Source organism: Leptodactylus fuscus, chromosome 3 (assembly GCF_031893055.1).
Source record: "Leptodactylus fuscus isolate aLepFus1 chromosome 3, aLepFus1.hap2, whole genome shotgun sequence".
NCBI classification, from domain to species: Eukaryota; Metazoa; Chordata; class Amphibia; order Anura; family Leptodactylidae; genus Leptodactylus; species Leptodactylus fuscus.
This window is the reverse complement of record NC_134267.1, coordinates 176,878,490-176,890,933: the sequence shown is the minus strand read 5'-3', so window position 1 is coordinate 176,890,933 and position 12,444 is coordinate 176,878,490. Positions and strand designations below refer to the sequence as shown.

At 39.0% G+C, this 12,444-nt stretch overlaps 1 protein-coding gene across 1 annotated transcript in view; it reads left to right on the top strand.

The window, feature by feature from the left end:
* The first annotated feature begins 3,436 nt into the window (after nt 1-3,436).
* The window catches only part of NYAP2 (neuronal tyrosine-phosphorylated phosphoinositide-3-kinase adaptor 2), a 148,010-nt gene continuing 139,002 nt past the window's right edge, over nt 3,437-12,444 (top strand). Inside the window, exon 1 of the mRNA XM_075268818.1 lies at nt 3,437-4,658. The gene's annotated coding sequence lies outside the window, so the exon portion shown is untranslated. The remainder of the gene's footprint in view (nt 4,659-12,444) is intronic.

The following is a 12,444-nucleotide window of genomic DNA, read 5'->3' as shown; positions in this document are numbered from 1 at the left end:
ATTCAATATTCAAATTATCTTCTTTAGCTCAAGGGGGGTGAAAAGATAGCCAGAGAAGTCACAGCCCCTTATGCTGTATTTGATGTTCCCTTTACCCCTCCACAATGGTCTTAATGTACTTCCATTTGATACTATATTTTCACGCCTCACAGCACATGGGCTGGGGGTGTTCTATGACATAATTGTGCTCATTGCTTCCATTCCTCATAAACTGGCAGAAGATGGGCAGCAAGTACTCCTGTCAAGAAGAATAGGAAACTGGGGCAACACGGTGGCTCATTGGTTAGCACTGCAGCCTTGCAGCAGCGCTGATGTCCTGGGTTTGAATCCCACCAGGAACAACATCTGCAAGGAGTTTGTATGTTCTCCCCGTGTTTGCGTGGATTTCCTCCCATTCTACAAAGACATACTGATAGGAATGTGGATGTGAATTTATATGGGAGAACATCAGGGCCGTTGCAAAGATATCAGAGGTCTAACAATTACAGTAAAGGGGTTGTGCAGAGCTTGACTTCCTCAGCTAGCTCTCTATCCGTGGACGTCAAAAAGCTAATATTGAATCTTAATATTGAATAAAAGTTATTTTCTGGAGGGTGGCAGGATTTTTAAAACATTATAAGGACACCAATGCAGAAGACATGTGGCACCCAGTTAGCTGCTGTGCCCTGTTTGGGTGCTAAAATTGTGCTGACAAGTTCCCTTGTTAGTTAGATGTTCAACTGTCAATTCTAATCACATTTCTACCCAATAAAACATGGGATAGTTCAATGTGGAGGTATACTTTTCCAAGACTCACCATACATAACACACTATACATGTTTTACTGCATTTATTTTCATGCCATTAAATTCATTGTTATACATACCCCATAAACCAAACATATGAATTTTGCTGTGACAGAATGCCGTTTAAGTATAAGCCAACTTATTATAATTTTTTACTTGACAAAAGTGGCCATCTGCATATGTTTTGTCTCTGTATATAATAACCAAAGGAATGGTAAAGAGAAGAAGGCTCACTAATCCTCTGTGGTTTAGAGAACAGCTGCATTGACATACATTATATAGCGCAACTGTTCATTGAAGAAACATAATTATTAAAATAATACAGAACGTTATATAAGCTACTAAGCTCTTGTACTTCCGGACTTTGAATGCATCGAGTGTTCTCCTAAATCTTTAGAGCTAAAATGTTGACTATAAAACATACTCATTATACCTTTTCTTTTATAAACAGTAATTCCCTAAAATATACCTATTAGCTTATATGGTCACTAAGGTTTCTGACAACTTAGTCTTAGTTAATAGAGCACGTGATTCTGGACCAAAATGTAAGTCACTATAATTAAAAGTGTTGCTGCTTTCTGTCTGAAAAACCTTTCCAATGTTCCTGATATTAGGTGTTTCCCCTCTAAATAATTTGAAGTTCATACCTTGTTACTAGGGAAGTCCCAACCCTAGACATCATTAAAAAGCAAGGCTTCACACTAAATGGAAGGAGAAGGGACCAGTTTCATCACGTGGAGGGCTGGGGTGGTGGGGGAAAGGAATGGGCATTTTTACTTACAGAATGTCTGCATACTGCTTTCTCTGTACATTAGACAGAACATTCTGCACATTTCACAGCTTACAATGGAACAAAAGTCTTCCATATACTTGTATTTACTTATGGCTGCTCTTGTGAGTAAAGATGGGATATTATTCGGATAGCAAACAGCTTTCCTGACTGTGTTCATAGATTGCTCTTGTCCTGTGTCAGGGATCTTTTTAACTGGATCATGCCTGCATGTACAGTATTTGTGCTGTATTTGCAGTCGTCTATACTTGTTCACTTGTGCCTTTCTCAACTATTTGTTTGCTTTTGTGCAGTTATCAGTGGCATAACTAAAGTCTTGTGGGCACTTGTGCTGCATCGGTATCTCAGATACTTGAATGGAATACAGTTTTACTACCAACAACCGCAGTTATTAAGAATACGGTGAGTGAGCAGCGCAGTGCAGGCATGTAAGCAATACCAGGAGCTGCTGATCAACTGTTTGAAGGTATTGTGGTGCTTTTGCTATTTACATTGTATAATATCTATTTTATAATCACAATACAATGTCATTATAACATGTAATAATAGTGCACAACTGTTATAAAATAGATGGTTTGTGATATCTATAGTGAAGGGGCCCCACACAGTATAATATGCTCCAAAGTGGCCCCTACATAGTATAATATGCTTCACAGTGACCCCATATAGTATAATATGCTTCACAGTGACCCCATATAGTATAATATGCTTTACAGTGACCCCAAATAGTATAATATGCTTCACAGTGGCCCCCAAACAATATTATATGCTGAACAGTGGTCGCACACAGTATTATTTGAGAAGGGGACTTGCGCCAAATATGTTTTCATGGAAGAAATTGATAAATTTCCTCTAGTATATTTTTTCCTTAATATTTTTAAGTAAATGAGTTTGAAAAATAAAAAAAAAATAATATAGTATTGCAACCCTTTCAGCTACATTTATCTCCACAACCTCCCTTATTTGACTATAGACCAACCTACTGCTATTTCTGTGCCCCTCCATTCACAGTCCCAATAGCATTTGCTTAGTTAGGTATACCATTGGATGCTCCATACAAAACCAATAAACCCAACACCTACACTACATAAAGCAAGCACAGTGTCTGGATACTTGGAAGCTACATACGACACAGCGCTTGCACAATCGCTACAGCTTATTTAAACAGCAATTCTTATGTGTATGACCACACAGACCACACAGAACATACCTACTGAGTAAACCTACTGCAGGTAAATCTACTGAGTATGTTGTATACTGCAGCAAACTTACTGAGTGTATTGTATACTGCAGCAAACTTACTGAGTATATTGTATACTGCAGGTAAACCTACTGAGTATATTGTATACTGCAGGTAAATCTACTGAGCATTTGCTATTAAACTATGTATGTGACAGAGAAATAATATAAAATATTTATTTAAATTATTCGCCTATGATTAATAATTTTACCATAACAAACCAAATTAAAAAGCAAAAATAAACATATTCTATTGGTAATAAATGATACAAAAAATAAAAATAAATAAAAAGTGACTAGTATATTTGTGCACAATAAAGTGTAAGGACGTAGTAAAGAATATCTGTTGCTTTCTGGGACTCTATTGTGCAGAGTCATAGGAAGATGTCACTTGAAACCATGAATCCAGTGTCTGCCCTGCACAGATTCATGTCCTTCTCATACAAAAGTGTTTCGAATATTTATGTCTCGCTGATACCAAAGTGTTTGGACACATGGGATAATCTATGCAGCTTTCTTCCTGAGCCCTTCTGTATTTATGCAGTGGGAGCAGGTGGTGGGGGGTTGTTTTGACGAGGTTAATGTGCTCCTCCCATCTTTACCCCAGCAGCAGCAACCTGATATACGTCAGCATGAATTGTATGCATTTCACTGCTGTACAATGAGGAAGAGAGTGCAAAAGCTATGTCAGGAAGACCGGCTATCACTCTGAGATTCAGACATGCACCTTCTATCTCAAGGCTTGCTTGTTTTCTGTAGGATCATCATGGGCTAAGGGTTCATTTGCACTGCAGTCTTTGTTCTGTCTAACACATTTGGTTCTGATGACTGAAAGCTGGGGGGAATGAGAGCGTCACTTGTCATTTTTAATGTGGCTTCTACATTATTTGACCCCTAACTGAGCAGGCGGGTGATCTGGGATGCCTTACTGAGGATGACGGTGAAAGGTGGAATGATGGTGCTCCGGTCAGTGGCTTATTTCTACGGTTGCTTGTTCTCCACACATTTCCAATGGGCCTGACTAGCAGGAGCTGTCCAAGGTGCTGGAATGCTCACTGCTCTCTGTGGTGGAAGAGAACGGATTGCAAGGCGAAAGAAGAGACTGGCCACAATTTATTTGGGAGGAAGGTAGGCACTCTCTTTGTTCCGCTATCCCTTATTAATCTACACTACAAAAGCATCAACAGACTAAAGCAGCCAGAAAGGGAGAGGGAGTGCAAGTCTGCCGGCAGTCACAGGGGAGGGAGTACACCATGAGCCAGACTGCTTAAAACCAGTAGGAATGAAACACACATCATTTCACGAGGAATAAGCCATTTCCAATGGATTACGAGCTGTGCTGTAATATTTTCTATGTATTTTTGCCTCCTCAGAGTACATTCAAATGAGGCACCGCAGACAGCCAAGTGTGATTGCGTTTGATGGTGCTGCAATTTTCTGTGTAGTAAAGTGGAGAGATATTATCCACGCTCTCCTGTGTTGGACCACAGAACTGGGTGTCATTGGCACACACCCATTATCTATCTGCTCATATTGTTGCATCTGGATTTAAAGAGGAAACATTCTTTTTTTGTTTCCTCTCCACTCTTACATTGTAGTCAACTTTAAAGGCCAAAGCCTTGATTGTGAAGATTAAAAGGATACTGTCGTATGAGGATGCAAGATATTACACTGTGGACTACTTCATCATAAAATGCACTTTAGCTGAAGAAAGACAGTCCAAATCCAAGTCTGTTTTATGGTGCTGAAATATCCTTTCAGATTGCACTGAGATCAACCCTGCAGAAGGGCTTCTGCTGATAAAGTCACAGTATTCTACTGCTCATCTAGACATTGCTTCTTGGGTATGTATATGTTGTATCTGCATGTTTTATATAGCATTTATATACATGATCACTTTGTGGCAACTGCACTTAGCTGGCATATAAAGTGTAATATGCTCTGAAGAAATTTTACTTAAAGCATAACCAAAGCAAAGTAATCCCACTTGTCTATGCCTGTAATAGAAAATAATATTTCATGATGAAGCTTTCCTATAAGAGTGTTTCTTCTTCTATTACATTGCCAGCTGCTAAGTTGTTTTGCTTTGGGATATAATGAATAATAGATTGTAGAAACATATGTGTTCATTTCGGTCCTGTATGACTCAGAGAATGGAACTTTTGGGTGAAACTACATATATATATATATATATATATATATATATATATATATATATATCTATACCTACATACAGGTTGGTATGAGCACATGCAGAGAGAGATTGGATAGAGAGATTCTCCTGTGAGATAGAAGCTCGACTGAGCACATAAATGATGGTATCAGAACGGGCAACACTAATGTGAAGTCAGCACAGGTCAAGGATGAATTATTTACCCTTTTTATTCCCCTCCTTGTGCACTTGTGGCTATGGGAAGAGGATGCTCTGGCTCCTGAATGGTGGCATTGGCATGGAATTCTTTCATTTGGACTGACATGGTGTTGCAGATTTGTTTATGCTAATAGAAGACATACACAAATGTAACACAAATCTTAGTAACCATGGCACCCTGAGGCATGCTAGTATTTCACGTCTCCAAGTCTGGAAGCATAAACTATGCATGTGCAACAGTACATACAAAATGATGAGTATAAGACACTAGTCGTAAGTAATATTACATTGATTTATAACATAAGGAGCAATTATTTACTTTAAAATATTCTGTTTATATATCATATATATTGTATCAATATCATATTATATACCTATCTATCTATCTATCTATCTATCTATCTATCTATCTATCTATATCAATCATATACTCTATAAATGGGTGCACAAAGTGTTAAGTGTAATGACCTGTTCACATTTTCGTTGGGTCATGCTCTTGACATCCCTGGGACATTATATCCTTGCAGTTCTCTATCACACTCTCAATTGTATTAATATACTACAGAAAGTTAGTTTTATAGGGTGCGACACATTTTTATTACTTGTCAGGTTTATTTATATAAGTATGTGGCACCTATGCGAAGATTTTAGTTTTATCATCATGATAACATGTAGCTTGTACTTGGACATTTTTGTTGGCAGGGATTCTAAGCTGTTTGAGGATTCATCTGGTTAAAGAACATTTTCTCCTTTGGGAAAGGAGAATTATGTATAAATAGAGAGTAAGACCTTGAGTTGTCCTCTTCTGTCATGTTGTTATAATAGTATTCTGATATATCTGTTGTTAGGAAAGCTGGGTGACCATCAATATAACCAGCACAGCAACTTCCATAAGAGTAGTTACCCAGTTTTCCAATGCATATGAGAGATAACACTGCATTATACTACAGCATGTATTGATATATATCTGCTTATGTTTTACTGAATCACCACACCGATTCATTGTAACATGATGTCTGTGACCATATTCAGTACCACACAACTTTCATAGAGACAGACACATAAGTTTGCACAGTTCGATAACAGATACCTTATAGATTTACTGGTGACTTTTAATTTAGGAAAGTGCTCTTTAATGTGATTGAAGACCTTGGACGTTCAGAAAAGAATCTTGCATTTTGCACAGGGTATGCTGCAGCTTTTACAACTTCACCTTTCTGCTTATGACTATAGCAGGCCCAAAACAACCATCCATCAGAACAGATACTGTATCCAAAGCGGGTGCTTTGAGTCAGAGACAGGTGCACAGATGGGAATGCAGATGCATGACCTTAAAAAGGAGACACAATTGGGTCTGCTATGTTATTAGTCTCAGCTGTAACTTACAGTGTGTGCTTTGTGCTGTAGCCATCCATTAGTGGTAAAGCTTTGTATTTGCAGTAAGTATTATGGAAATATTAGGGAAATTGGACCAAATGACTTGGTTTTACTTGCTGTAGATGTGCAGATGTCCATTAGCTGTATGATGTCCTATTCTTTTTGTTTATATAAACAGGGTATATATATATTCTTTTTCAAAGAAATATTGAATTGTATTGTAATGTGGGACACACACTAGTCACAAAAGTGAAATGTTAACCTCTCTGTGCCGGAAATCAACTTTAAGACTAAGGCCTCACGTAGCATCCCGTAGCAAAAAAATGTTTCCATAGGTATAATTGACATAATTGACCGCAATGGATTTGGAGATATCAGTGTGTCTGCTGCACATATTTTGCCACGAACTGGGAATGGGATTCATTAGAATCTCATCTACTTTGCTGTGACTGTACAACATCTCGTTTTTCTCAGCGGTGTTTAGACCACGTGGGACCCTGACCTAAAGGGATTTTCCAGTGCCTAACAAAATTTTCTTGAAGGCAGAGAATGTGTCAAAAGAAAAAAGTGAGACCCAACCCTTCTTCTCTCAAACATTCAGCAGGACCTCTGCAGTGATAACATATCTGGCTACAGTACCTGACCGCTGAGCATGATGTCATCACTGGAGACTAACACAGAAAACCAGGATCTCCTATTGGGACAAAATGTTGAACAAGAGTTAAATATCACTTCTTTTTTTTTTTTTTTTTTTTTTTAATTTCAACTGCTTCTCTGGCCTGAATACATTTTATCTTGGGAGGGAAACCCCTCTACAGGGAACCTATCCCATGGAACCTGCAGTCTTATCTGCAGAGAGCATGTTAGAGAGCAGGAGGAGCTGAACAGCTTGATATATTGTGTAGTAGAAAAAAAAAGTCAAGAGGGCGGTCCTATGAGTGACAGTGCATAAAACTATTACTCAAAGAACGCCTCCTTGACCTCTTAACATAGAAAGAGAAGTTATTTTAAAGGATAAAATGGAATTTATACCAAATTTTTCCCACAAAACTATATAACAATCTGCTTAGCTCCTCCTGTTCGTCTCTTTTAATATTGATGGCTTATTCTTTGGATAGGTCAATAATATTACACCTGTGAGGTTCTACTATATTTGCAAACAGTGTAGCTCCCAGTAATGATGCCCTTCTCTTTCACTTTTCAATTTTGATACTGCTGCCCTGCCCCATAGCCTTCAATGGGGTGCTGCAATACTAAAACTGACCAATCATATAGCAAGTGAGCAGTATGGCTCCCGGAATATTATTATTAGATGATTTGCAGAGGTCCCGGGCATCAGACATATATACACATATAGTTACATAGTTGATGAGATTGGATAAAGACATTAGTCCATCAAGTGCAACCCCTATCAATATTAGAAACTGGACAACCCCTTTCAGGGTGGAATCACAAATGCAATTTTGGATACAGCTTTTAGGCTAAATCCTGAAATGAATTTAAAAAAAAAAGAAAGAAAGAAGTATTGGTATTACCTTTTTATTTTTCTGCTTTTATTTAAAAAAAAGCCCCAAAACTAAGTGAATGTGTGATTTCAGCCTAAATTTTGACCTCAGATGAACTTTGAATTTGTAACAGAAAAAATAGTTAATTCCTTTTTCTGGACATCTAATGATCACACCAGGTAGAGTTATCTAGTGCTGTACCTCTGTATGTCTGCTTAGGTTTCACACTATTCTTAAAGGGGTTATCCGGTTTCTAGGATAGGCTATGATAGATGATAGATCAGTGGGGAGCCGACACCCATGACCCCCACAGATTGCAGACCCCCATCAATGTTAGAAACTGGATAACGCTTTAAAGCAAAAATTCTTCTGCTAGATACTTCAGTACATTAAAGTTTATACTGAGATATAAAACATTCTACGTATCAAAGGCTTTGATTTGTGGTGATTTTAGTGTGGGTTTTTTTTGGTTCTTTATAGGAGATAAAAAAAATATGGAGTGCACCATAGGTTTTCATAGTACGTTATGTCCCTGTAAAGGTGACCCCAAGGTAGATTTTATATCAGTGATTTCTTATAGTGTAACCTATTTTTTTTTCACATTTCAATGGAAATAAGTACAATGTATGCATTGTCATCAGTGTCAGAGGTTATTAGGTCACATTAAAGGTTAGTAATTCTTTGTCTCCTGTCACAATACACCACTTTAAAGAACTGCATATTCAGCTGTTTAACATGACCTTACACTCAGCAGTTCCTTTATTAGGTGTAACATCTCCTATTCTATATCCTATACTAAAGGTCCCTATTAAAGATCAAGCCACTCTACAGACTTTTACAGTACATTGAGCTTATGACTAGAGCATTGGCAACTTGCTTCTCCAGACCCAATACAAGTCTCCCCCATTTAATTGCTTTCCAATAAAAACTTGCCAGTGTTGAGTATTAATGGGCCACAGTAGCCTTTTATTAAACAAACACATAAATAGCCTAACATAGGCAGTACAACCAAAATATGAGAATAAAGGCCCTTGCTCATAACCAAGAGTTTTCCCAGATAGCACACTGACCCATTCATTTCTGTCAGCCCATGCACGTGACCGTGTATTATACTGATCATTGTGCGGGCCCTCAGTCCGGGCTGCAAAACTCAGGAAAGGTCCTATTCCTATCCAGTTTTGCTTTCTGAACATGCACATAAAAAAAAAAAACGGATAGCATAATAGACCATTACCATCCATCATATGTCCGTTAACCATAGAAATTAATGTTAAAAAAAATAACAGACACTTCACATTTGTTATAAGTCCTTTATTTTGAATGGAGCCAATAGTCCTGCATCCAGCGCTATTATCTCCGCCAAAATAACGGACCTGTGACGGATTTGATGGAAACAGACACTAATGGATTTTAAAACAAATCCCATTGAAATCAATGGGATTTTCAATGGATCTTGTGTCTGTTAACTGATGGATGAAAACAACGGACAATAACATTAGTAGTGTGAATACTCCCCAAACCTGCTGAGACTAACCGTTCTCCAGTTTGGCATCCAGTATGTCTCACCCACTGCTTATCCTTCTTCATTTTTTTAGGTTCCATTTAGACTACCTTTTTTTCACCCCTATCTAACCTGTTTCCCCGTTCCTCTATTTCCTCCCCATTAACCTTTAACCATTTATATTCCCTCCTTTTAAACCAGTCATCATGGCCTCCCCTAGGCTTGCAGTCACAAGTCCAGCTTTCTCGTGTTTGCCCTGTGACCAAAAAATTGTGCTATTTGTCTGCAACTTGCTGTAGTGCTATTATTTTAGGGTTGCATTTGCCTTTAGCTAAACAACCAAATTGGGCACAGTCACACCTTTCATTGCAGTCTATTATTGCAAAGTCTTGAGTCACCGCCACCTGTGACCATTAATTCAGTAGATTGTGTGTTTTGGGATTCGCAAGATTTCAGATTGTCAACCTTTAGAAATGATACTGCATTGGAATATTGTGACATGCTGCACAACCAAAGTCACCAAGCACTGTAACCCCAGCCTAAGGCCACATGTACAGCAGCCTGTATTCACCTACTAAGGAACCTATATAAGCTGAATTTCAGCAAGTTCCCCTTTTCAGAATAATGTTTTTTCTACAGGGTGAAGACTCTAAGGGCAGGTTCACATGAAGGAATTTAGAGAGAAATTTGAGGTGGCCTTCTGCCTAAAATTACTCTCACGAGGTATACACATGGAGTAAAGTGGCGCTGATTCTGCCACAATAACTCGCGGCAGAATTGGCACTGATAAAAAGACTCCCATTGACTTGGGAGGCTTTTTAACCCATTTATTTCAATGTGTTCCGTGTGTTAAACGGAACCCATTGAAGTCAATACGAGTCTTTTTACCAGCGCTGATTCTGCCGTGAGTTATCGTGACAGAATCAGCACCACTTTACTCCGTGTGAACACCCCCTTAGGCTTTGTAGAACCAGCAGTGGAAAGCCAAAGCAGAGCTTTGCACATATTGGGGCTGCTCATCATGAGCCTCATGCTATGCTTTCTGCGGCAACTGTAGCAAGCATGCTCAAAAGAATAAGCAAATCTGCTTCAAAGTCAGCTCCAAATCCTCTTTGTGAACACAACCTTATAATAAATATATATCAGTGAATTGCTATTCAGGCATTTGCAGTAAAAGGGTTCAACCACATGGTTAAGTGCGGATAGGAAGCTGACATTGCAATACAAACACTATGGGCTAATACCTCAGGACCATTTTCCACTTGTGTATTGTAAACCAGACCACAAACATTACTGAGCTTTCTACCCGCCTTTCAGTTCACCACTAATGAAGTTACATTTAGAGGGTCACACAGCAAAGGACTGAAGTAGGTATTTGCTTACAGTATATATCTATATTGGATAGAAAACCTGGCTTATCGTATTCCCTGAACATATTTCCATACATTTTATAGGCTTTGGCCTGATTTGCATATCTTGTTTGACTGTGAAATTAGCAGCTGAACACTTAGAGCTGGGGCCACAAGGGATGGCCTACATGCTCTAACATGTTAAGATGGAAGACGTCTCCGTGCTCTCCTCTAATGAACGGCATCTGTGCATCCTCCTCCAACCCTGATGTCAGCACTTTGGCTATACAGCTACTAGGGCAGAGGATCACAGGCGGCATTTACTGTGCAAGAACAGTCAAACTAATAAAACCTCCATTCACACTAGCATCCTCCTCTGTCTTGTGCTTCGAGCCTAAACTGTGTACGACATGGATAACCGCCCCTACCTTACACATTATGTTACTGTAACTGCGCCACTAGTGTGTTTTGTAATGGGTCCTGTGAGTCGGCCTACTCTGCATTATTGTTCAAAAGATTCAGGCAGGTTTGGAAAAAAGGTTGCAAAGTAAGGGTGCCTTCACACGGAGTTACGCTCCGTGCATTTTGTCCATTTTACACGTGTAAAAATACACCTGTAAAATATAGTAAGCCATTGAGTTCAATGGCTTACGCACGTTTTTTTGAGCGCGTATTTTTGCACACATAATTTTGCGTACACAAAATTCTGCATGCAAAAATACGCGCATAAGCCATTGAACTCAATGGCTTACTACATTTTAAACGTGTAGTTTTACACGTGTAAACAGGGGTGAACCTAGTCTTTGTGCCGGGAGGAGGGGAGCGGAGTGGAAGGGGCGGCGTTAACAGGCAGGGAGGGGCGGCCACTGGAGCAGCGCTGCATCCACAGGGCTACCGCTCGGTGACAGTGACGCTAAGCCAGTCCAGGACAGCAAAAATCCTACACCCTCTCCCCCCCGGCATAGCGCCGCCTGAAGTGGTCGCTTCAGGTCGCCTCATGAGAGGTGCGGCGCTGCGTGTAAAATGGACAAAATGCACGGAGCGTAAATCCGTGTGAAGGCACCCTAGGAATGCTTTCCAAAAATATATGTAACAATAGCTTATTTTTGTCAGTTTACAAAATTCGGTGAATGAACAAGAAATAAATCTAAATTACATCAATATTTAGTATGATCACACTTCAACTCCAAGACGGCATCTTCTTTTTTAGATGCACCAGCTGACAGTTTTTGATGAAAATCAGCAAGGAGGCTGTTCTTAGAGAACTAACCACATCTTCTTTGGATGTAGACTTGCTCAAATCCTTCTGTCTCTTCAAGTTATCCCAGACAGACTGGATGATTTTGACATCAGGATTCTGTGGGGGCCAGCCGCAATAGTAATGTATAGACTCTTCCATAAAGTAGTGGGAAAAAAAACAAGCTTTAAAAAAATATAATAAAAAATAAGATAAATAAAAGTTCTAAATCCCTCCTTTCCCTAGAATACATATAAAAGTAGAAAATGACTGTGAAACACATACACATT